The sequence below is a fragment of the Herpailurus yagouaroundi genome, unplaced genomic scaffold (assembly GCF_014898765.1).
Source record: "Herpailurus yagouaroundi ecotype Mexico unplaced genomic scaffold, PumYag 181, whole genome shotgun sequence".
In the NCBI taxonomy this organism is placed as follows: domain Eukaryota; kingdom Metazoa; phylum Chordata; class Mammalia; order Carnivora; family Felidae; genus Herpailurus; species Herpailurus yagouaroundi.
In genome coordinates, this window is record NW_024412412.1 from 11,516,196 (window position 1) to 11,538,666 (window position 22,471).

The 22,471-nt window shown below is 38.0% G+C and overlaps 1 long non-coding RNA gene across 1 annotated transcript in view; it reads left to right on the forward strand.

The window, feature by feature from the left end:
* The window catches only part of LOC121039937 (uncharacterized), a 389,599-nt gene extending 386,477 nt beyond the window's left edge, over window positions 1-3,122 (forward strand). Inside the window, exons 3-4 of the long non-coding RNA XR_005795047.1 lie at window positions 914-976; window positions 2,837-3,122. This is a non-coding gene — a long non-coding RNA (uncharacterized LOC121039937). The remainder of the gene's footprint in view (window positions 1-913; window positions 977-2,836) is intronic.
* Window positions 3,123-22,471: the final 19,349 nt, after the last annotated feature.

Consider the following 22,471-nt stretch of genomic DNA (forward strand, 5'->3'; position numbering starts at 1 on the left):
AAACAATTTTGCTCAAAAAAGGGCTAGAACAAAAGTAAAGTTGGTATGCAATTTAGATCAGAAGCTTTGAAAGAGTGACAGTTTGAAATATTTTTTAAACCGAAAATTTCAAGAAAGCTTTTATGAATATTGTAATAGCATTTTAAACAGATGATTTACATAGAAGTAAATACACTTTCAAAAGGATGTTGGCCTTTATAATTACATGTAGCCCTAGAAAATCTAGAGTATCAACATTCTGAGGATTCAACCATAGTGTAATTAACATATATTTGTTTGTTTTGCACATTGGGGGCTCTTTCATTTCATTAAGGCAACAGAATGCACATTCTTAATTTCTCGCTTGCTTCTTCAGGAGCATCCAAAGTTAAAAGTGCTATTTCATTAGGCTCTGACCTTTATAATTCTGCCTCTAAACAACATCCTTATTAGTAAAATATGATGGAAGTGCCTGTAGGGTAGAAACAATGAATATTTATTTAGGTACTGGCTTTTGGCCAATTTTTCTGTACCCTAAAGGCATAAATATTATATACCAGAGCATTTAAATTCCTGTGCAGTTAGGATTTTTTTTTCTTATCACATTTGTGAAAGTGTCTGTGTGACACTTTGAGGAACTCATTTGTCAAAGGCTGACCTGTGCTTGGAAACTATAATAGGCATTTCTATTCAATCATGAAATGTTAAATAGGTATAAATTCTGGTTAACCACCTTAAGTTAAATAGTTAAAATATAAAGGAGGGTGTGCCCATTACTTCGGTCTCTTAAATTTTAGCTAAGTGGCTTCTATGAAACAGAAGGAAGTAGTTAAAATGAATATAACTTGCATCCCTGAAGTCAGTCTTTGAGACGGAGTGTTGAAAGCTGGCAAGCAATTTTTTTTTTTCAGAACATTGTCTTTGTTGTCATTAGGCTTTCCTGTGGAGAATGTGTTTGCCACACCTCTCAGCAGAACCACCATAATTGAATGAACAGGTAAGTTGAATTATGGATGTCGAAGTCACATCTTGCTAAAGGGAACCAATAGCATTACTTTCAAAGCTGTAACATCTCCTTGAACAAAATGCTGGGGCTGTTTCAATGCAATAGAATCCCCATAGTATTTTTTCTCATTTCTTGATTTTTAAAACGACTCGCGACTGCATCGCCATGGCTACAGTGCTCACATCTGCAGATCATTTGTCAGTGACGAGGGACAGCCTGAGAAACGTCCGGTATTCATCCCCTGCCCTTCTTTGCTACTACTTTTAACCTTTGTGTTTGCGCATAATACTCATTTCTCCTTAAAAGTTTTTACTAAAGCGTTAGGCGGTTATAAAACGAAGGGACTGAATTTTTAGTAATTTTTAGTAAGTGTTGTGTACAAGTAGGAACTTCATGCGTCATTTTGATACTAAACTTCTCAGCATTAGTTAAATGTACTTTTTCTTCCTGTGAATTTGAAAACACACTGCAAGTGTCCCCTATGACGTACTTCCATCTCCTTGGCCTTACTTTTATTTGGGTATAGCCTTTCTTACGGTATAACCCCCAATACCTAACCTCTGTATCAACCAATTTACTGCTGCTTATCCGGTATACAATAAAGGGCAGTTATTGCCAAGTAGCATTCACTACCGACATAAACCACGGGCCTACACGTTCCGTAATAATTTCATAAATTACCTATACCCCGGGCATGGAGATAAACTTACTCAGAAAAGCCAGATATGTGGATATGAATTAACTATGTGCAGTCAATGCAAATAGTGGTAAGAAAATAAGTCCTTTGTAGAAGACGGTAACTACAAACAAGTAGCCAGACAAGGAGGAAGAAGTTGTGGGGGAAAATATCCATGAGATTGCAGGAGCCATTTGATTCCAGTAAGAAGGTTCTGTGCAAGAAGGAGAGGAGGCCATGCAAGCCCAGAGTTTGCCTGACAGGAAGGAAGGTTGATTGAAGAGTGTGAAGCCAATCATCAACAAACAAATTGGCTTCCTCTATGTGCAGGGAAGAGGGCTAGGTACAGGAGAGAGGCGTTTCTGAGATGAGAGAGGGTAGTCCTAACCCTTCAGGAATGGAAAGTCCACAGAGAAAGGCAACATAAAAGAAAACCCAACAGTATCAGTGGAAAGTACAGTGCTTGAAAGTCACGTTGAGAGGTTTGGATAATAGAAATCCCAGGAAGCCAGGGACTGGTGAGCAATATATCATATGAGATAATGGATATGAAAATGCTGTGTAAACTGCCAGGTGATGTAAAAATGTGAGATAGAATCATTATGTGGCTCACTAGAAAGAAATCTACAGTTTTCTGGCTAGCCCTTTTGAAAGTGATGTATGAGTTAGCCTGGGGAGCTAGAGGTTATAGATCCAACCACCAGTCGGATAATGGCAGCTGAAGCTGACAGGATAACAAGGAGAGCAAGAGTCCGGGATTGTTAGTGAGAATTTGCATTTTCTTCATATTACGCCTTCAAACAGAGTTCCTAATATTCACAGCAGCTAATAACAGGAGTTCATAGTTAGTTATGCTTCTAATGATACATTTACAGTGCTCCCCCAATTACTATTACTGACGGTAGAGTTCTCAGCCTGTCCACAGGCTGGTTAACATGCGTATATAAACCATATTATCTGCATATGTGTCAACAGTGGTTACCAAGCTCCCCTGGAATTCTATTAGTAAAAATAAAAATTCATACCCAGTATAAATATTTATAAATCCCTCACATGTATTTTATACTAATATATTGTGTGCCTTATAAAACATTCATAAAACTAAAGGCAAAAAGGAGAAGAATAAAATATATTAATTGAAGTTCTTTTTTTTTTTTTTTTACTGTGCTCCGTAGATCATCTCGCACACCCAGAATTCTGAGTTTGCACCTCGTTTTGATGACTGTTGAATGACACCGTGCCATAGTCCGTGACCGTTTGTAGTAAGCAAGGAAATGCTATTAGAACACCCATGTTCATTTCTTGCTTGAGAGACCTATATGGTTACTTCTCTATGTAGCATTCTTAACAAGCACACACTGTTTTCTTTATATATCGCTATCTGCTAGGTGAGGACATAGAAACTGCTTCGACTTTCAGCCAGTTTTGTGGTTTCAGGCAAGCCCTCTAGCAAGATGGGGCTTGGGGGCAAACAAATAATGAGTGAAGGTCAGTGAGATTTTTGTTTCAGCAGGAGCTGGCGGGCCCTGTAGAACAGCTTCCGTCTGTGAATACAAACAACACATGGAGCCAGCCCTGACCATTGGGCATGTTTTCCAAGACCTTTGTGGATGCCTTAAATGGCAGATGGTACCGAACCCTACCTATACCATGTTTTCTCTATTCATGCATACATACACACGGTGAAGTTTGTATGTTGGGTCACAGTAAGAGGTTAGCAACAATAACAATAAAACAGAATGGTTTTAACATCAGGTCATAATAGAAGATGCATGCATACGTGGTCTCTCAGAATATCTTAATGTATTGTACTCAACCTTGTGATGCGTGAGAGGACAAAATGCTCGGAGGACGGGCTGGAGTGGGGTGAATGAGGTAGGAGTTGTGTTGTAGCGCCAGGCTGTGTTGAGCACTGGTTAATAAAGACCAGACCCTCAGATAGGGGTTCAGATGAAGCAACCTACTGTAATATGGGTTTAACCCACCCAGGCAAGGCCATAGCACAATATTGGAACTTGTTCCTGTTTCGATTTTGCATTTCAGCAGCTTAGATCATTGCCTCTTCAATCATTTCTCTTTTATGAAAGGTACTTATAAGAATCTGATAGTCTACCCTTGAGTGCAAGTTATAGTATTTCCTGGTATTTTGTATGATTGATAGTGTATTTTTGGCATCTAATTTCCAGGGTGTTGATGAGTCCTAAGTCGTGTGTATAAGTAACATATATCACTCTTGTTGGTATCCTAGTCGGTTAAAGCATGTGCTTAAATGGCATATATCTGATTTTATACGTCTACATTATACACACAACATTCCAACACTAAACAGAGCATTATTTCTTTCTAGGTGCTTGGTAAGGAATATAATTAAAAAAAAAATGTCTGAGGATCTAATGTAAAACATGGGATTCCAGTAGATAACAATGTATAATGTAATTGAAGTTTGCTAACAGTAGGAGTTGAATGTTTGGTGATGGTTGTGTTATTTAACCAGATGGGAGGGAATCCTTTCGTAAAATATACGTACATTAAATCACCGCAGTGCACACTTGAAATTTATTACAAATTTGTATGTCAATTATAACTGAAATTAAAAATAACGAAGTAAAACAAGACTTAGGACTGTCTTCAGAAGTTGGAGAAACCAGAATAGGGATATCCAGGAATTGGCAACTAATTAGACCATTTCCTCTGGAGCGTGAAGCCAGAGTAAGTCAAAATAGTTATGTACTATGAGAGAAGCCATTTTAATAATGCTAGAATGCAACCTATAGCTGGGAAACCCAGGTGTAGGTCTGAAGCACGTGGTGTAGAAAACAGAGTTGACAGGGGATGACTATTCTGTGTTGGGAAACAGGATTCATGCTTTTATTTTTGTTTTTTTTTCCACTGGTGTTCACTATAGGGAACCTCTAGTAACCACAGATCTGATCTTTCTCGGGGGCTGTTTTATTGTTGTTGTTTTTATAATCTACATAAGTGAGATCATGCACTATCGGTCATTCTCTGACTTACTTCACTTAGCCTCATGCCCGTGAGGTCCAACCATGTTATTTCAAATGGCAGGATTTCTTCCTTTTTTTTTTTTATAGGTGGATAATACTCCTTTGTTTATATACCACATCTTCTCTATCCCATACGTCTACTGGTGGATGCTTAACATTTCCATGTCTTGAGTATCTCCAGTAATACTGCTGTGAACATGAGGACACAGATATATTTCCTGTAAATGTTCCTGGATGTATTTCCAGAAGTGGAATTGCCGTGTCATAGTTCTATTTTCTAACCTTTCAAGGAACCTGAATACTGATTTCCATAAGTGGGTGTACCAATATATAATCCCGCCAGCCATGCACAAGGGTTCCTCTTTCTCTATAATTTTCCTGGCATTTGTTATCGCCTATTTATTGTTGTTGTTGTATTGTTTTGTCTTGATAACAATTCTAACAGACATGAGATGATATCTCATTGTGGTTTTGATTTGAATTTCCATAATGATTGGAGATGCTCATGTATCTGCTAGTTGTCTCTAGATCTTTGGGACAATGTTTGTTCAGGTCCTCTGCCTATTTAATTGGATTGTTTGTTTGTTTGGCTATTAAGTTATAGGACTTACTTACATATTTTGGATATTATCCCCTTATCAAATACATGGTTTGAAATTACTTTCTCCTATTCAGTAGGTTGTCTTTTCATTTTGTTGATTGTGTTTCTGTACAGAAGTCACCCATTTCCTTTTGGGTCAGGGAAAGGGAAGACGATCGTAGGCCATTGCTGTAGTGGACAATGAATCAAATTGTTGAAAATTCCTGGGAGTTGTTCCTACATCATAGACAATGACCTTTCCCAAACTTTGAATTATCAATAGGAGTAAAATGTTGTCTGGCCTAGGGGATCCTCTGGTTTTTGAGAATAATTCCCAGGGGAACTGGCAGCTTCATCTACGGGAACAGCGCTCTCCAGCACCCAGAAAGGAGCTGTTGGTTTACGACATAAACCTCAGCCCACATCAGCACCATCCTGTCCCGCTGCATTTTGCTTCTTTGAAATCAAACCCACAGCAGGTTGCTTTTCCATCACTTTTGGTCTTCAGCCTTTATTTTTAGTTCTTGTGACCAAGAAAAAAGGAAAACCATTCAATAGAGTCTCCTAGAATACTGTTGAAGAACTGTCAGGTAACCGCTTTAACAGGTTTCTCCGGTATCCTGGTCTGTGAAATGAAGATGTAGAGAGCCCCCCCTCAAGCTTCACAACTTTGGAGATGGTCCTTTCAGAGCCCACTCCCCTCCTAAGAAAATGGCCTGTATTCTTGCTCCCATGTTCCTTCAAATGTCTCCCTGCTTGAAGTTTAAATGAAACTCAAGAAACTGTAATTTTCAGACCTTTACTCTATCAATCTCATGATTTTACTGCTGGAACCAAATGAATCAATAGTAACCATCAAACCATCCCATGCATCAAGCAAGTAACCCTAGGAAACACAAAATATAGAAGGAATCAATGACAGGCAATGGATGTTTTATAGCCCATCATTTAATGCCTTAACTACAGTAGGCGCTCATTTAAAGATATTACTTTGCTCCAGCAAACAATAAAAGCAACTGAGTATTTATGTGATTGTTGCCAAATGCAGTGATCCCATCACAGTGATTTAAGGAGACACAATTGCTGCCCTTCACCAGTGGGGTTTATTTTTTATACCCTTGAGAGAGTGGTCAATATTGTTGCAGTGAAAGCATCTTTACACATGACTAACTAGCTGGGAGAATAAAAACAGATTGGGAAGGAGTAACCACATAATCATCCAAGGGCAAGTGGTGAATTTGGAGCTTATCAAATTTGTGGATTTGGGGGCTAAACGTGAGCTATGTCACAATAATTTATAAATAAAGGAAATGAGATTTCCTTATTATATAATAACACTAATACATATTGAATTCAATATATATATATAAAATATACATATTGAAATATATATTGAAGTTCTCTCTCTCTCTCTCTCTCTCTATATATATATATGTTGCGTTTCTGTACTCTCTCTATATAGATATATCTATATCTATATATATAGATATCTATCTATAGATATCTATCTATCTAGCTATCTATATATCTATATCTATATCTATAAACAGAGAGAGAGAGAGGGAGAGAGGAGTGCTCTTGGGAAAGGATGCCTAGTAGAGATTTTTATCTACATAAGTCACAGCCCCATTGTGTCCTGAACCATCTGTCACTTGAATAATTTCTTTGTGTATGTCAGGAAGTGAGGATTTTATGGTTGGGGTTAAAGATCTGAGACCAGTTTTCTATTACTGCCAGTAATGGAGAGAGAATGTCATCCTTGGCTGTAGCCGATGGTGGGTGGGGTTGCGGGGGGACGGGGGGGGGGGGAGATGCCTTAGGAGCTACTGCTTCCTCAAATTCCCCACCCTCAAATTGAACATATTCATTCGTTTGCTCATTCACATTCATTTATTCATTTATCGGTCTCTCCACTGAGTCAACAAACCCTCATTGAACCCATTCTTGGTGCTGAGTGTATTGTTAAGACACAATGTCCCGTTGTGCATTCTGGAAGTTGATGTGCAGTTCTTGAGATAGATTCTGGGCTCTTGTTTGCATGGTCCACAGCCTTCCTCAGTCTGGGTGGGCTAGAATTTCTGCCACCATTCTCTTGTCCTATCTCCCTCTCTTTGTACAAAGCCTAAAAACTTTGAGGCTAAAAACTAAGTATGCCTTGAAACCAAATCCACATAACAGGACCTATGGATAATGAGTAATTAACAGAGTGTAGACTTGGGCTTTGTTAGAATTTGGGTTTTAGAGGAGATTACCTCTGGACCTTCTTCATAGAAAAAGTCATGTCAAGCACTATGAACTGTAAGCTTTGTAAGCAAAAATAGAAGATTAACTTTTTCTCTAAGATTCAAGACTGTCATGTTATTTGGCCAGCATAAGTAATTATTTTCTAATGACACTAAAGGGATACCAAAGTGTTGCAAAGACATTAAACCCACTTGCCCTCCTCCTGGCACCTTAAATGTATCTCTATGGTTAGGAGTTTCACAGTGCCACTCGGAGATGAAGCCAGTTGAGCTAAAAGATGGGAGTGCACAGATCACTCTGAGCATAAACTTTTTAGGAAATTGTTGGAGTCGTTGGATTACACATAAATCACTTGAAAGTATTTGATGAAAATGAGAAACTTTATCTTTAATGGGGTTTCTGGGTGGCTCAGTCAGTTGAGCGTCCAACTTTGGCTCAGGTCATGATCTCACGGTTTCTGAGTTCGAGGCCCGCATGAGGCTCTGTGCTGACAGCTCAGAGCCTGGAGCCTGCTTCGGATTCTGTGTCTCCCTCTCTCTCTCTGCCCCTCCCAGGCTCATGCCTGTCTCTCAAAAACAAACATTAAAAATAATTTAAAATGGTTTTAAAGACAACGGTATTTAATTTATTTAAACCATCAGGATTCCATTGTGAGAAACATTCTTCTCAAATGTACCTTTTAGAAATATTTTTGTCAAGGAGATTTTCATTGTTAGTCATATTTCTTAACAGTATCTACAACGTCATAAAAATTTATAAAGGAATTTTTCTAGATTATAAAAATATGTTTTTAAAACTTTCTCCTGTCATTAGGGAATTAAGATGTAGCATAGGTTTGGGGTGCCTGAGTGGCTCAGTCAGTTAAGCTTCTGGACTTGACTCAGGTCGTGATCTCACAGTTTGTGGGGTAGAGAGCCCCATGTCCAGCTCTGTGCTGACAGCTGAGTTGGGGCCTGCTTCAAATTCTTTGTCTCCCTCTCTCTCTGCCCCTCCCCCGCTCAGGCTCTGTCTCTCTGTCTCTCAACAACAAACATTAAAAAAAAAAAAAAAAGACATAGTGTAGGTTTATTTCTGTTCAAACCTTTTGTGATAAATTCACTCACCAAAAATCTACCTTTTTAATTTTACTAAAGATGGGTGAAGTTATGTTGAAAATTGAGGGAAATTTTTAAATATACTTATTTTACATTCCAGGATCACCTACTTTTAACAATCTATTTTTATTAAGCACAATAAAAACACTCTCATTTGAGGTACGTTTTATATGTTCTGTCTTCTACGTAGGTATTAGTTGCCCATCTGATAGGTTTTTCATTTTCACATGATTTGTTCTTCACTAGTATTTTCATACAATCCAGACTCCATAGTAGTTTATTGGAGAATTGGTTAAAACTCTTGCATCACAAATTGGGCCCATGTAGAAATCTACTTGAGTATCTCACTTAAGGCAACTAAACATTGAAAGGTCACTTCTGGGGACAAGGGAACTGTGATTTTTATGTGAAAAGAGATACAGGAAATAATATGACATGAATCATTCTTTAGATAAATCAGATTGAGAAGTGGGCTTTTACAATGTCAGTAATGATTTGAATAGTAAATAATTAGATTCTAGTGTAATCTAATTTCAAACTTGGAGAATTACATTGATAAAGTCAGGGAAGACTTTTGTATGCACAGTAGTGACAAAAATCACACTAATCAGGTACCTTTTGAGGTTTCTCCTGTTGGATGTTGAGATTTCTTTGTGTTGTAGGTCATGTGGCTAGTCTTTAGTTGACCCTGAATCCCTGAGATAGAACCAGGGACTTGTCATTCTCATGACCATGACCTAATTATCTGAGCATCTTTCCTGTCGTTCCGAGATTCAGCCTGAGAATCTGTTCAACCTGTTCAGCCAGCCACCACCAACTGATTTGAACTGGCATTCAAGAAAGAAACTAAATGCCATCCCTCCTTCACATCTTGCCTGTTCTTTTAAGTTAGCCTGACATGTACAGACTTTAAACTTCATTTTGCCTTCCATTATCATGATCTCCTATGACTAGAGTAATGGAACTATCTGTACACGATTGACCAGTTATAGTGTGAGGTCACCAACATCATCTGTAGTCTCTCCAGGGAAACACAAGATCCGGGAGGTACTTGACATTAGATCACATTAGTTGAATGCTTGTTAGTGTGAGGCACTAACACTGTACTAAATGTTTTAAAAGTCGCTTCATTCAATCCTCATTGAAGCTGTTGAGGTAAGAGCCCTTATTATTCTTGTTTATAACAGAATATTTAACTGAGGTTTAGTGAAATTACACGACTTCTAAAAATTACACATAAGTTGAATAGCCCGTAGTCTAACCAAGATTACCTGAAACTAAGGTCTAGGTTTTTAACCAGTATACTAAAAACTGCCTCCCCATAAATAAAATTCCATTCTTTATGTGACTTCATGTGTTTCAATTATAAGAACAAATTGTGTACAGAAAAACAATTGCATTCTAACTCTTACCCTGGTCTTAGTTTCTTAACTATAGAATGAGGCTCCACTAACAGGTTCTCAGAGCTCTTTTCCTCTGACCAATTCTATCTTTATGAAGTCATTTCGATTATGAATCAGTAAAATTGATAGATATCTCAACAGAAGCAGAACTTTGTAATTGAAAGTGGACAAAGTGCTATAAACATCTCAGGGAGAGCAAAAGGGGGAAAAACTCAGAAAATATAGGACTTATTAGGGGTCATAAACCAAACAAAACAGTTGGAAGAAAGCTTTGGCTAAAGGCTCTCAGTGAATAGAACAAAAGTATTAATGGTATTCAAAATAAGTCAAAGATAGTAATAACACTATCAAAATTGCCTGGTCATTTTATACTTGATTCACTTTTTTCTCTGCACTAAATTTATGACCTCTGGGACTTAAAACTCTTTATAATTCATATTTTATTTATGAGCAAAAATTACAAAGTCAAAATGTTATCAGTGTATGATTTTCAAGAGACGATGGAATAGCATGTTTCCATCATTACATTTTTATTTTTATTTTTATTTATTTATTTTTTTTTAATTTTTTTTTCAACGTTTATTTATTTTTGGGACAGAGAGAGACAGAGCATGAACGGTGGAGGGGCAGAGAGAGAGGGAGACACAGAATCGGAAACAGGCTCCAGGCTCCGAGCCATCAGCCCAGAGCCTGACGCGGGGCTCGAACTCACAGACCGCGAGATCGTGACCTGGCTGAAGTCGGACGCTTAACCGACTGCGCCACCCAGGCGCCCCATCATTACATTTTTATAAGAAGAGATATTTGTAAGATTAAAAATAGTACCCTATAAACAACTTTCAAAAGAGTGTACAATTACTATATCTTATGGATGTGTTCATTTTCCAGCTGCTACCCTAATCTTTATACACCCATGCATACACATGTGTATATATTATAGAATACATAGAATTCTTTAAATTTTGAGATGAAGAAGAAGCAAAACAATAAATGATACTCACCTTCTAACTTTTAATTTTGTAGAAAATGAAGCCAAAGTTAGTAGTTTATTTTCTTGTAATCTACTTGAAAGCAGAAACCAAGTTTGCTGAAAAATGTGTGTATACACATACATATATGCATCTGTATATAGTTATATATACAAGACATATATAACTATTTAACATATATATTGAACTTTGGTTTCATTTTCTGTAAAATGAAGAGATGAGAAGTCATGGTTTGTTTTAAATTTTTTTTTTCAACGTTTATGTATTTTTGGGACAGAGAGAGAGCATGAACGGGCGAGGGGCAGAGAGAGAGGGAGACACAGAATCGGAAACAGGCTCCAGGCTCTGAGCCATCAGCCCAGAGCCCGACGCGGGGCTCGAACTCACGGACCGTGAGATTGTGACCTGGTTGAAGTCGGACGCTTAACCGACTGCGCCACCCAGGCGCCCCCCTTTTTTTTTTTTCTTCTTTTTTTTTTCAACGTTTATTTATTTTTGGGACAGAGAGAGACAGAGCATGAACGGGCGAGGGGCAGAGAGAGAGGGAGACACAGAATCGGAAACAGTATCATGGTTTGTTTTAAAACAAGTTTTTAATCATTAAAATTTATTTTTCAGGAATATGGTAAATACCAAAGAGTTTCTGGACAAAGTTATTTACATGTCAATAAATAAATACTTGTAAAAGAAGCTTGAGAGATAAGTAGCAGGTTGAGATGAATGGATTATGTTTCTCCTGAATTGTTTCATTTAACCTGATGTTTTTAAGTTGAAGCTAGTATTACGGGACTGCTTAGGGTTTTCCTCATTCTCAGATCCCAGAGCTGGGCAAAGAATTAGGCAAGCAGTCTCAGCTTGAAATTAGAAAAAACAAAACAAAACAAAACAAAACAAGGGTCACCTGTTGAGGAACCATTCAAAATGTAGACATGGGATCCACAAGTCAAAATAACTGTCATCGGGTTATTTCTAAGTGAAATGATAGTCCTGTGACTCAGATGCCCACTCTAAAGCAAATGGTCCTTGCTTTTAGAGACCTCATACACAAACTTGACAAAGCAGTAAAGAGCTGGGTGAGAGAAAAGAGAAAGAGATAAGAGGACTGTCCTATGATTAAACATTTTGACCAGAGCATGAGTTTCTTATTTTGAGAATTTCTAGCTAGAGTATTTGTGGACAAATTTTCAGATTTCTGTGAAACTAATGCAGTGGTTCTCAGACTTTAACATATATCAGAATCATCTGGAGTCCTTGTTAACACTCATCTGTTGACCTCATGCCAAGTTTCTGATTTCTCAGGTCTAGGAAAGGCCTGCAAATTTGCATTTGTAACAAGTTTGTAGGTGATGTTTTAACTGGTCTGGGGAATGCAGTTTGGAAGTCATAATTTTAAAATTTATCTCAGACAAGGGGTTGCAGAAATTCTTGAATCGTGTTTGAAAATATCACCATAACCTAAGCCAACTAGAATAGTCCATTTCCTATCGTACTATTAGATTTAAGGACTTTTTATGTTCCAGTAAACCCGTGAAAAGTTGGAAATTTCCCAAATTGTTAAAATTTATCATTGCATCATGTCAGTAAACATTACTATCTTATAACATTCATTCTCAAAGATACAATACAGGTGATTATTTTTACAGTCCACCCTTTCATGTTCTTTGTGTCTTGGGGATAAATTCTATATTAACTTCATTCTTGCCATTGTATATATTTTTTTAGTTGTTAATTATTCATTATATGCCAAACAGGGGAAGTAGTTCATTCTCTCAGATCAAAGATAGAAAGGGTGAAATTTTTCATAATCTTCTTTAGGACATTTTAAAGTAGAAATATTTCAGAAATTGTCACTAACGATGGACTGCTTCACAGTAACTTCTATTTAATTATATTTCTGAAACTTACCTCTTAAGTTCCTCCCTTGTCCTTTCTTCAACTCTAGTTTGGGTAACATAAGTGCTTTGAAATTAGCCAAACTGAATACTGTTTTTTTCTGAAGTGGGCCAAAGTGATAAGTAATCCTTTTGATTTATTGTGGTTCTTAAAACCAACAATTAAATGGATGGAACATTACACGGGAGTTTATGTTATGACTGGCATTCAACTAATAATACTTTTAATAAATGTTTGCTTCTATTATGGAGTAATCACTACGCTAGCTACTGAGGATTCAGAGATAAATAAATAATCATCTTCTGGAGGAACTAACTCAATGGGTACTGATGGGTAGGCCAGAAAACGAATCATTACGGGTCAAGATGCATGGTGCTGAAGCAGAAGGCTGGGGTTGCTCAGAGGGGAGGCTATGCAGGTGCAAATTAGGGGAGGTTTCAAAAAGAGGCTACATTTGCTTTGGCCCATAAACGTGAATAAGAATATTCTGGGTCAAGAAGGAGAGCAGCTCTTCCAGACAGAAAAAATAGATACAACCTCATTTAATGATTAGTAAAGAAGAAAAACTATTCCACCTATCAACCTAATTTTGGAGATTTGACATTTATAGCTGAAATACTGTGCATCAATAATACATAGCTATTTTATTGATATTATATTTTTGGAAAAAAAACCCATCTGAAAGAAATATACTCCAGTATTAATGATCTTGGTAAAAGCTATGGTATGCATTTGCTGAAAGATTCAAACTAAGAGGAAGTCTTCATTCAACTGAGATAGATCACAGAAGGCTCCATAGAGCATGCGAGTCTTCAGTTAATTCTTGGAGAACATTTCAGGATTTGAGTGGAGGGAGTCTAATAGTAGAGAGAACAGGGTGAATAAAAACAGCCCCAGGTTTGTAAGAAACCAACATGAAAGGTCATGAATATTTTCTGATTTTAAATTTCTTTAGAATAACTCTGCCAGTGTAAATAAGTATATATATATACTTATTTAAAATCCTCATAGTTTTATATATGCGTTAAAGTAATGGATTGTTAGAATTTTGGGGTTTATAAAGGGCCGCCTTCACCACAAATCCTTTGACACGCGTATTTTCACATGATATGATATTTATGATTTTGGCAATGAAGAATGACTCCAACTGTTGTAAATTTTTCTTAAGTGATAAACAAAACAAAACCAAAAACTAACAAGTTTCACTTCTTCACATCCAAAATGATGACCTTTGTTTTTAAAAAGGTCTCACAGGGAAAAAAAAAAAAAAAAAGGAAAGAAAAGACAAATCCTAAATAATGGGAGAGGAATATTTTTGTGTACCTTCCAATTTTTAAATGCTTTTCATCTTGGGGATCCTGTGACTGGCTTACTTAAATCAACTGCCCATGGGACCCGGATGGTTGGGAGGTGGAACTTAGATGTGGGGCAGGCCGGCGGGTGTCTGCTGTGTGCCAGTAAACTAAGGTTGAAAATTCTTGAACTAAGAGATTAATGTCTTTGTCGATCCCTTTGTATTACCCCGACCACATCTCCTGCATTAACACATAATTAGAAGTTTATTATATTTGGTGTTTGTTCTGTAAGTCTCTGTCTGCTAAAGTGAAGGCTATTTTTAAGTGAAAGAAAATAATTACTAGGGTAGAATTTACTTTTGTCTATTTCACTTTGCTGGTCAAAGGGAATGTTATACCATTTCCCAGTCTGCTTTGAGGATGGCAATAAAATAAGCAAGGTCTATTCTCTTCCAGAATTACTTTCTAATTTCGTATTTTAGATTTACTACCTGTCTCTCCTTGTCTCAAACAACTTAAAGCCCTTTCCGTACATCTGCTGCTCATAGAATCCACATAAGTCATGAAGCCAGTGATAGCACCAACTATGAAAAGAAACAATACCAATTAAGGTGAAGTAGTGCTCTTTCCTTGAAGAAACTTATGTGTTACGCTGAAGGGTAGTTAGGAAACTCACTTCATAGCCCTTATGTGAGGGGAAAGAAAGATGGACAGTGAGTGATTAGGTTTCAAAGAGTTGGGTAGACAGAATAACTGCCAGCACCATTTTTCTCCTCTTCTGTGTTTGTAGATTAACAGGGTCAACAATACATCCTTATTTGTTGGTGTTTTTAAGGAGTATATACACAGTCTCTGTGCAGAAAAGATGACCTGCTTTGGGAATGGAAAGAAAGGTAAAATTTATGAAAAAAAAAATCTTACACATTTTTTCACCAAGTTTGGATCCCTACAAGACCACAGTCCAAAAAAAAAAAAAAAAAAAAATGTCAAGGCATTGTATTGGCTCTTGTGAGGACATGAAACCAAGAAAGATGTGCTAACTTTGTCAGTCATGTCTGGAGACCCAGGGATCTTCTAAGAATGACTCTCTTTAGCATCCTTCAACCCTCCATTTAGTGTCTGAAATAGAGAATGCTCCATTCCAAGACTGATAAGCCGGCAGTAGGAAGTCCTTTTTCAATTATGTCTTCCTGAGTACCACTTCAAAAAGTGGAGGGGTTAACTGTATTTACCTTAGCTGCCTGACCAACCTAGAAACACCCAGCTTAATAAGTATCAAGACCCAAGTGTTCTTTTTTCCTGGTACGTACTGTTGAGCATCTGGTATTTAATTCATGAAAGAGATTCAGGTTCCAATCTGTCCGATGTTATGGCAAGGTGGTATAGACACACAGATCCATAAATTCACCCAGCTGCTCTCCTCATGGGGCTTTTGGTCTAGTGTGGCATATGATCTCTAGGAGTAATCTACAATTGGTGCATTCAACATAGTATATTAAGACAAAACATTACATTTGGTTTGTCTCTCTTTGAAGGGCAGATACAAAGAATGTTCTGGGGGGGGGATAAAAGATAAAAAGGGTGACACATAGTATACTTCTCTCATCTCTCTTGAGGGTTGAGGATGGGCAAAGTAGGATTTAAACACAAATAGAGCGTCACAGATCTTTAGGTGGCACAGTATGTTTGGGGATGAGAACACCATGCTTTTTTAAATGATTGTAGAGAATATTATGTAGAGGACCACTCATTGAACACTCAAGCATTCAGTTTAGAGTGTCCTTCAAAATCTTCAACGAATATTTACTGAGTGACTATTATGTACTAGACACAGGAGCTGGGGATAACTGAATTTAGGAAGATTTTACATAAATCTTAAAACAAATGATCTCTGGCAATATTCCCAAATCATTAAAATACTCTAAAGTCAAATCAGTATGCTAATCATCATACTTTCCTCCAGAGCTGGATTCTGTCCTTTTCAAATGGCCAGGAACCATAGTAGTAGTTATAAACTCATTCATAATTTATTGGATAAAGGTCAGTTCCATTTTGAGACACATTAAACTATACCATTAGCTGTAAACTGGAATCTTTTTCTAAATAAATGATCCTTAACAGTTTAAAAAAACAAAAAAATAATCCTAACAAAAAACAAATTCCAAAGCCTTTGCAGAAATAAGTAAATTCATCTACGCTTTTCACATAAATATTTGTGCTTAAAATATGGGATGCATGTAACCTCTTTATTTTTACAGAACTTTAAAGATTTTATAATGTACATTTGCTCAATTAGAGGAAAGTAATATTTTAAATATGAACCAAATATACTTTTCTTGTGTCTAGTGGCCTGGGTTGACATTTAAGAGGATTTAAAAATCCTTAGGCCATCCAAGTTTTTACACATTGATTGAAGTAATAGTTTAGGACTTAGAGTATGTTCCCATCACATATGCATTTGAAATGTAAAAGGCTTTATTTTGAATGCACTGAGGCATATTAAAAATAAAATGGAAATTTTCATGCTTGAGAGAGAGCCAAGGTGATTTGCTCAATGTCATTTTGAATTCTCCCCAAATCTAAGGAGGGAATCCCTCAGGTAACATTTGAAACAATTTAAGTACTTGTATTTCTAAAAGAGGCACTTAAAATAAACAACCAAGAAATGTTTTTAAGCAAAAAAATGTGTGTGTGTGTGTGTGTGTGAGAGAGAGAGAGAGAGAGAGAGAGAGAAGAGAGAGAGAATCTGTGTGTCAAGAAGGAAATCCAAAGTAATAATTTTAAAATATAGCAATATTGGGTCATTTTTAGTTTTTTTTTTTAAGTAGTCACTCAGTTACTTTTTCCAAAAAAATTAACAGAGCTATAAACAATTAATTAAAACACCATGCTTATGTGTCCTCCTCCAAAATAAAAGTAATTCAGATACGCTGTGCAGAGGTTAATGCAACAGGTACCTTTTATTCTTCTTTAAACATTTGTTAACAACAGATACGCGTTGACCTCAGCTGATATCTTTGATTAGTCTTCGGGATTAAAGTATTTGTCAGCATAGAGAACTAAATATAGACTACTACCACATTCGGGAAAAAATAAAATAAGTCCTCTTCAAACACATGACAGGATGGATAGCAGAAGGGATAGGGCGGATGCAATATTTGCTTATCAGAAAAGGCGTAAGTATCTATTTTGGTGCATCTGACAGCAACAAATGAAGATTTCCAAATAAATAAGCTACGCGGAAAGACATCTGAGAAAAAAAAATGCCCCAATTCCCATTAGAATAACAATGGAAAGAAATAATTACATTCTCTCATGAGTAGTTATATAAAATAAAAAAACCTTACACCCAATTTATGGTAAATGATAGGAAAAATTAAAGACTTAGATACTTAAGGTGGTGTTACAGGATTCCAAATTACAGCAGACAACGTTTATCTATATTTAGGGGGAAAGCTAAATGTGTTTTGTCTTGAGTTAACTCTGTAAGGCCTGGATTTCCTGGCATGTGTCTTTTCATACTCCTGTTACATATTCCTACCAGCAGTGGTTCTCCAAGAAAGAGGAGGTCAAGTGGCAGCTGCTTACCACTTCCCACAAAATTCTATATTTGTACTCCGCCCATGTCCCCCTTTTCGTGTCTTATCCTTGTCCTCTTGACCTTGGTCCAGCTACGCTGCCTTCGTCGGATTTCTCCAAACACCTTTTCTTCCCTGCCTCACAATTTTCATGATTGCTTTTCATTCTTTACTTGGGTTCTTCACTTCTCTCTTTCCTTGGGTTCAGGTCCACCTGCGGGTTCTCCTGTCCCTGGGAAAAACTTGTCCGGTTCTTCTCCTCTACCACCAGCTTCTCCAATGACTCTCTGGCCTGGCCCATCTCCCAGGGTCCCTCATTCAAAGCTCTCACGGCCTTCAGAAAGCATCTGTGAGTCCCTGTGTTTATCTCCTGTCTTGCCCCCACTCATAAGGCAGCTCCATGAGAACCAGCTTCTTGTCTGCCTACTTAGCCGATTGTACTTGGAATGCCTAGAACGGTGTTGCCCTTGGCTCCAAGAAGCCAGGGAGTAATTAACTGTCGATCAGTTTGGTTGATCTGAAGTAATATGTTGCTCTCACGTAGCCTAAAGGGGAAGAAACAGTAGCTGCCATTAGCACTGTGCAGTTTCAGGCTCTGTTTTCCCCAGAAACCACTCCCGGGGAAGGAATAATTCTCCGTGGAGAGTAAGGGACACCCTTCTCTTCCTACAGTTTTATGCCCACAGCTGTGTATTTTGAAATGTGAGTCTCAATAGGTGGTAAGCAGTTTTGGGAGAGAGAGCTCTCGAGTCTACAAACGGGTTCAACGACTGCGTGCGTGAAACAACAACGGAGAGGGAGAGACGATTCAAGTCACAATACCTCCCTTTGTCCCCATTTCAGTTTACTCTGATGGGGATCTTCGAGGCCTGGAAAGTACATGTGATGCTCAGCGCTATTTCCTTGCACTGAGCAGTAACCCAGTGGGGATGGCAAATGTGGACAGGAGAAATGTAAACCATTTTATTTGGAGCAGCTTTTTTGTGATTCTAATGGTTTTCAGTGTTACTCAGATGACTTCTGAGAAGTTAACGCCCATCCATCTTAGATCAAAAACTACATTTAGAGAGATCAATGATGCATAATAGCCCTGCTGCTTAGCAGAGTGAATTCTCATTCTCAAAAATCTACAGCCTGAAAAGTCATCCCGGAGCACTTAAAAGAGTTTCCAAAAATAAACAGTGTGTCTATGATATTATGTGAAGCGTGCTCAGAGATGTGTTGTACTAAAGCAGAGTGATATGCGTGTTTGGAAAAAAAAAAAAAGTTGACAATAGTCATGCTAGTGAATGTTTTTAGTCCTTTTACAAAAATAATTGAAAGTGTTTTATTGCACGGGCTTTATCCTAACATTTTACACAAAGAGAGAATCTTTTTTTGAGCCAGGTCATTAGAGTTTTTAGGGTATGGAGAGCAAGAAGGAAAATTTCCCTGTCCTCGATTTCTGAACTCACCCCTCTTTCCCAAGCCAGTCTATCCATATGTCTGTGCGGAGGCTGTTTTGCTTTACAAAGTGGTAGCTACTCTAATGAACTTGAAGCAACAGCTTGGGGTGATAGATAATGTCTTATTTGTGCTTCATACTCCAGCAGCGTCTCCACACTGTAGTCACCAGGGTAGTGTGAAATAGCCTTGCCTGTTGTGGTAGGAGCAGGTGGGGCTCTGAGGTGGAGAGGCCACACTGCCGATGAGGGTGATTCCCCTACTTACTCATCCCAACTGGAAATCGTCCGACAGTCTTCATAAGCCTCTTGGGGTGCATATCAAGAATAAGAATGTGTCTAGGAAGATTTTTATAAAATAATAGTATGGAAGTTTCTGTATATTAGGATTATAAACTCCCTCCTACTTCGCAGTGTAAAATTTGCCCTTTTATGGTATAGCAGTGTTACGTTCAAAGTTTGGTCTTTAAATTTCTTAATTGCCTTTCCACTCACTCCACCAATGGGCAATGTCCTTTGATCTTCAAATGGCATTTTAATTTGTATCATTCCAGTAGATTCTAAAGCATGGAGACTGTTGATGGAGAACTCCCTTTCTAACCTTATAAAATCAATGTATTGTATTTGTCAATGTATTTGACAGTCTACTTAGACCTGGTGTTAACTCCACCTCACTCTTTTTTGATAAAGAAACCCAGGCAGGCTAGTTTCACGTCTCCAACCTAAAAGCTACTTTCTATGCATGGTTCACATATATACACATTACCTTTTTAGGGGGGTGATCATGCATGCTTTAATTCCATTAGATTTTTTATTACAGTTTTAATATCCACTGCCAGAGAGAATTTGGCATTTTGAAGCTCTGTGAGTCATTCAAATGTAACAAGGATGTAGTACATTGTTTAAATGAGTTTGGTTAGGCATTGTGTCTTGTCCCCAGATTAATCTTTTGGTACTTGCACGGTCGTAAACAACATTTGAAAGTCCTTTTTATCTGCATATCCAAACCTAAAATGAGGTGATAACAAGTACCCACTGATCGTGGCCTAACTAGATGTTCCCTTTGCGATGTAATCGTCAAAACACACGTCACCAGGCGTGTTGATGGTCTTCTGTGTGAGTCTGAGATGCCCACACACTGATTCCTTGTCCCCACTAACCCCAGATCATTTGAAGTACATAGGTTTGGAGGCATCTGGGTGGCTCAGTTGGTTGAACCTCCGACTTCAGCTCAGATCATGATCAGGATCTCAGAGTTCATGAGTCGAGTCCTGCATCGCTGCTGTCAGCATGGATCCCACTTTGGACCCTCTGTCCCCATCTCTGTCTGCCCCTCCCCCACTTGTGTGCTGTCTCATAACCAAACAAAACCCTTAAAGTAAGAAGTACATAGGTTTTACTTTGTGACTTTTGGCTTTGGGTTGTGTGACTTGTGAGTTTCTTGAGGACAGGGCACCGGTCTTCCTAGGGATCTAGCACAAATCCTGGTGGGAACACACATTGTTGACTGAGACAATGAATGCCTAATAAAGTGATTATAAGTTATTTGCTACTGTTTCCTACCTTCCTGGTCTTTCTTTCGGGTCTTTCTGTGCGTCTAGGAAGCTAAGTGTTTCAGGATCAGGTGTGCACATTGAGGAAAGCAGCTTTCTTGCAGTGATGTTAAGAAAAATGAAGTCTGCAATTTTTTTTTTTTTCACATCCAAACACAAAAGGCTTTCACCAAAAAGTAGTGGGTCTCTGTTAACACAGTACCTCAAAGTAAATAAATCAAAGAAAGTGGACTTTACCGTTCAAATTGTAGTAAAACAATTATGCCTAACGAATAAACCGCAGTAAATAAATTAGGGATCTGATCTGAAGGGGGTTTGTATGTTGCACTGCTTAAGATCATACTGCAGTGACTTTGAGTTTTGGTGTTTTCCGTGACCTGTTGGAGTGTTTCTTTTCACACAAGGTCTATTTTTATAATACTGTCCCAAATGTTGTCTTTAAGAAGGCGTGTTATCAACAAATGCATTTTCACAAAGCATAGCATTTTAGGGGATTTGAAGGAAGAATGAGAAGACATTCATAAAAGCAATACACAGCTGGAGATCCAGATTTCGTGTTCAGATGTTAAGCGTGATGGATCTACAGGCAGATATAACATTAGGATCAGCGGCTCATGGCTCAATGTGGCATAAGTAAGTGGCAGAAGGGATCATTACAGAACAAAAATTAAGAATATAGGTTTTGTGGAATCTAAGTTTTTTCCCCCCTCATACATTGAAGCAATTAATACATGAGCTATAAAGCAGGAAAGGGTAAAATGCTATGTATGAAATGAGTACTATGTGTTCTGCTTAGTATTTGTGTATTATCAGTTTTAGCTCCTAAACTTCAAGGTTCTACACATAGGTAATTTTCACCAAAGGACACTGAGGCTCAGGGAGTTTAAACAACTTGCTTAAGATGACAGGTACTGAGTGGCAAAGCTAGGATTTGCCTGATGGCTTTGTTCATGATGTTTCCAGTACTTGGCAAAGCTCAAACAAATCAATACCGGGAGTATTGCCACAATCTGAGAAGTGGTGAAGTTTTTCTCATAGAAGGGTAGCCTTCATTAAGCTTTTACAAAGAACAAAATGCCTTGTCAGAAGCAACAAGCATAAATTCCTATCAACAATAAAAACAACCATGAAACTAAAAGCATTTTTCTGTGGCAAGTATAGCAAAACAATAAAATACTTGAGACTACAGTCTGGGAAAGAGCCAATGAACTTGACCAGTTGCAGATCTCTGGTGACTCTCAGGAGAACAGCCTTGGTGGAGGGTTTGACATGTACTAAATACTGAAGTAAAGGAATAAGAATAGCCACTGTGTTTACATTCTAACCACATACCAGGAGCTGCTCGAAGCTTATGATCTCATGGATACTTTTGGCTCTGAATTATCAGGTTCATTTTACAGATGAGGACACGGATCCAGGGAGGTCAAGGAATCGCCCAAAAGCAGCCAGCTAGTCAGTGTCAGAACTGTGAGGGATTTACAGATGGCCTAAATACAAATCAACGATTTTGAACAATATTTTGCTTGCCTCCCTAAGGGATCATTGAATAATGAGGCAGGGAATCTAAGAGGTGATCTAAATGATGGAAAGAAATATCTGGGTAGGAGGTGGGGGGGGCAGGGAGTGGGAGAGACACAGGGGGAAGGACATGATATGGAAGAAAAAAGGGTTTGCTTCATTTTCTGAGAGTTAGGATTGGAGTATGGAAGAGTTGATGCCCTGCATAGGGCAAAA